This window comes from Dermacentor variabilis, chromosome 5 (genome assembly GCF_050947875.1).
Source record: "Dermacentor variabilis isolate Ectoservices chromosome 5, ASM5094787v1, whole genome shotgun sequence".
Taxonomy (NCBI): Eukaryota; Metazoa; Arthropoda; class Arachnida; order Ixodida; family Ixodidae; genus Dermacentor; species Dermacentor variabilis.
In genome coordinates, this window is record NC_134572.1 from 70889761 (window position 1) to 70894046 (window position 4286).

Consider the following 4286-nt stretch of genomic DNA (forward strand, 5'->3'; position numbering starts at 1 on the left):
TTTTCCTGTAAAGGACGTTGTTGTGCAAGTAGTATGATGATAAGCCGCACATGAGCAAGCAGGGTAAAACACCTTCAACTCCTTGGAGGTGTTTGATCCACAGCAGCAGCTCAGCGTCAGCGTGCTGGTGCTCAACCATCTTTATGGCGTCGATAACGGCGACAAATGGCAAGTCATGGTCAGGGTCCAATGAAGTCGTAGGGAGTGGTGCACGTGACAAACAGTCGGCGTCACTGTGCTTCCTGCCAGATCGGTAGACAACTGTAATATCATACTCTTGTAAGTGAGGGCTCCAATGGGCTAGTTTGCCTGAAGGATCCTTGAGGTTGGAAAGCCAGCACAGGGCGTGGTTGATCGCTCACAGCGTTAAAGGGTCTACCGTACAAGTAGGGTCGGAATTAACCAATTGCCCACACAATCGTTAAGCATTCTTTTTCAGTGGTTGAGTAGTTTTTCTCAGACTTGGTGAGACTGCGGCTTGCATAAGCAACGGGTCGTTCCGCACCAGCTTGCCACTGCACAAACACCGAGACTCTTATTGCTGGCATCAGTATGGATTTCAGTGTCAGCGTCTTCGTTGAAATGAGCAAGTATCGGGGCCTCTTGCAAACACTTGCGCATTTCATTGAACGATTGCTGCTGCTCGTCCACCCAAATGAAAGGCGCATCATCGCATGTAAGCCCTGTTAGAGGCTCAGCAATTCTCGAGAAGCCCTTGACGAAGCACCCATAATATGCGCACAAACTAAGGAAGCGTTGGACAGCCTTCTTGTCTGTGAGTGGTGAAAACTCAGCGACGGCAGCTAACTTGTCGGGGTCTGGTCGGACGCCTTGAGGACCAACGACATGGCCAAAAAATTTTAGCTCTTGGAACCCGAAGTAGCGTTTTTCAGGCTTGATGGTGAGGCTGGCAGTATGGATCGCAGGACACCCTCAAGTCACGCGAGATGTTCGTCAAACGTGCTCGAGAACACAACGACATTGTTTAAGTATACGACGCAGGTTTGCCATTTGAGTTCAGCAAGCACGGTATCCATCGTCCGCTGAAAGGTGGCAGGTGCGGAACAGAGACCGAAGGGGAGAATTTTGAACTCATACAGCCTATCAGGTGTCACAAATGCTGTTTTTTCACGATCCTGTTCATCAACTTCGATTAGCCAATATCCTGATTTAAGATCCAACAAAGAAAGAAACTTGGCATGTTGTAGACGATCCGATGCGTCGTCGATGCGTGGCAATGAATAAACATCACGCTTGGTGACACGGTTCAACTTTCTGTAATCTTCACAGAAGCATAGTGTGTTGTCTTTCTTTCTAACACTACAGGGGAGGCCCACGGGCTGGTGGATGGCTGGATCACGTCGTCTTGGAGCATCTCTGTAAGGATGCTGACGGACAGGACATGCAGACTCGTCCGTAATAATGCGGTGTTTTGTGATACACTTGCGCCGCACTTTGGATGACGTTGAAAAACAGTCCACAAATTCATTCGCGAGACTCAGTAGACGGTCTTTCTGATGGTCTGGCAGAGCGGCGTTAACGTGAATCCGTTCTTTTAGGCTGGGGAACCCAGACTGCTGAGACGATGCGGTTTCCAATGTGGCAATGTCAGTAACGTTAGTGATTTCGTGAAGAAATGAGCTCAGTTCGGCCATGTTGTTCCTCGCGGTACAGGCCGATAATCGTTGCTAAAGTTTGTTAGCAAAACGACTGAACATTTGTTTTGCACCTGAAGAAGCCCTCTGGCTATACAAATGTGGCGCTCAAGAAGCAGGGGCATGTTTGCCTCAGCAATTCCTTCGGCGGCGTCCTCCATGTCGCATTGGACAAGGGTAAGCATGCTGCTCTTGGGTCGCAACGTGATGTGATCGTCAGTTACGCGAAGCGCGATGTCACGGTCGTTGTCATTACTGTTCGCTATGGCTTGCGTAGTAGTGAAGCTGACTCTAGACTCTTGCAGGTCGATGATGGACCGTTCGCCTCAAGGAAATCCATGCCGAGTATAAGGTCCTTTGAACATTCAGGAAGATTGACGAAGTCGCCGATGTACGTGAAGCCCCGAATGTTGGCTCGTGCCGTGCACCGGCCCATTGGAGTTATGAGATGACCTCCTGCAGTACGAATCTGAGTTTCGGTCCATTGCGTCGAAACTTTGTTCAGTATACGCGCGAGATTCTGGCTCATAACAGACGTGTCCGCACCCGTTTCGATTAACGCCATGATCTCGTGGTCATCTGTGGTAACTGGTACGGAACTACACTGCTTTCTTTGCGTCTCAATTACGTCATATCGCGGTCCTTGCAGTGGAGGATCTTCAGCGTTCGCAACATCAGCGACCTCTTCCTCCGCAGGTCGTTGGACTCTGTTTTCCCGGGAGGCTGGGCTGAGTGAGCGACATCTCGTTGCTCTCAGCTTGAATAGGGGGCTGGAAGACCTGTTTCGGGCGGGTGACGGTGACCGGGGTTCACGGAATCGTGGGGCAAAGCAAACGAGGTATGCGTCAATCTCCAGGGCGCATTCACCATTGCACGGGCACGGCGCATTCAGTGAAAATTCACGGAGCCCAGCTCATTGGTAGGGACACGCCCTGTAGAGGTGATCGGCTTCACCGCAATGAAAACACAAGGGCCTCCGGTCTGCGGAGCGCCATACGTCGCTCTTGTGGGGTGGGTGTGTTTCAGCCATGAATGGCGTGCAACGAAGCGAGTGTCTTGTTCAACGGCGCGCACACCAAGAAGGTCCAGGACGTCGCTCACATCGCGAAAAATCGGGGACAACGAACTTCGTGCAGCTTCTGTATACGACATGCGAGGTTGTGGCTGCCGTACCTTGTGCTGTGGTGTCTCGCTTCGCTCTGGGACTTGGACTGCCTGCCTGATTTCCTCCCGGACGACCTCAGACAGAGCAGGTCGCTGTACCGGTGCTGGAGCCACCTGAAGCTTTTGAAGCTCCTCTCGAACGATAAGCCTAAGGAGCTCCCACAAGGGAATAATATTGTCCAGGGATATAGCGAGAGAATCACGCGATAGGGTCGACACGTCGCGGTTCTGCCTTGTTCGCTGCTGCAGTGCCTTTTCCATCGATACGGCTTCCGCGAGAAACTCTGCAACAATATTTGGTGGGTTGCGTATTAGGGCACCGAATAACTCTTGCTCGACACTGCGTATCAAATTCCTTAGCTTCTTTTCTTCTGGCATGGACGGATCTGCGTGTCGGAAAAGTCGGCACATACCTTTGAGAAACATTGCGACGCTTTCGTTCGGCCTCTGTACTCTCGCCTGCATTGCAGATTCAGCTCGCTCCTTGCGATCGAAGCTGGCGTATGTGCTGATTAGCTGCCGTCGGAATTCGTCCCATGTCAATAGGGCCCTGCCTCACGGTTCTCAAACCAGGTCCGTGCATAGTCCTCGAGGGCAAAGTAGGTGTTGCGTAGTTTGCGCTCTGTAGTCCAGACGTTGAATTCTGCGACACGCTCAAAGTGATCGAGCCAGTCCTCTACATCCTCAAAGGTGTCCCCATGAAAGGACGTGGGGATTCGTGGCTGGTTGAGGACGACCTCGGTCGGGGCGGTAGATGAAGAAGGTGGAACCAATGTATTCATCCTTCTGACTTGATTGCGTAGAGGCTCGTGCTCAGGTGGCAGTCCTTGAAGTCGACAGCTTTCCGTACCTGCACGGGAGTCAGCTTGACCGGACTTCGTACTGGGCTTGTAGACGGCGTTCGATCTGCGAGTGGTAGCACGTACCCCACACCTCCGCCGAAAAATGTAACGTAGATTGGAGACAGAGTCTTGCAAAATGTATGCTTCTCTTTAATGGTGGGGCAGAACAAGAGCGTGCAGCTTACGCACTTTATTATCTTTCGTGACGCCGACCTTTGCGCGCGCTGTTCTGCAGTGCAGGAGCCCCACACCTTTGTGTCAATATGCACAAATTGCACGCAGAATTGACGTCGACTTGGGGTGAAGGTCGCTTTCCGAGTTCTGCCTGGTGTTGTCTACAGGCAACAAACGCATTGGTGAAGAAGCTTACACAAACATTTTTCGTTGTCCTTCACTGTCTTTAGTCTCTGTGTATTTTCTACATATCCACCAAACCTAAATGTTTTCCTTAGGGTTTTTCATGTTTCATCCCTAACAGTTAGTGCCCATTACAGTGTTGAAGATGTTTGCATGTTTTTTTCTTCTACGCGCAGCACTTAAAGAAGAGCCATCCTGTCAGCCACCTAGGTCTACTCCTTTTGCTCAACTACATTTTTTAGCCCAATGATGAGAAAGACTTCTCTAG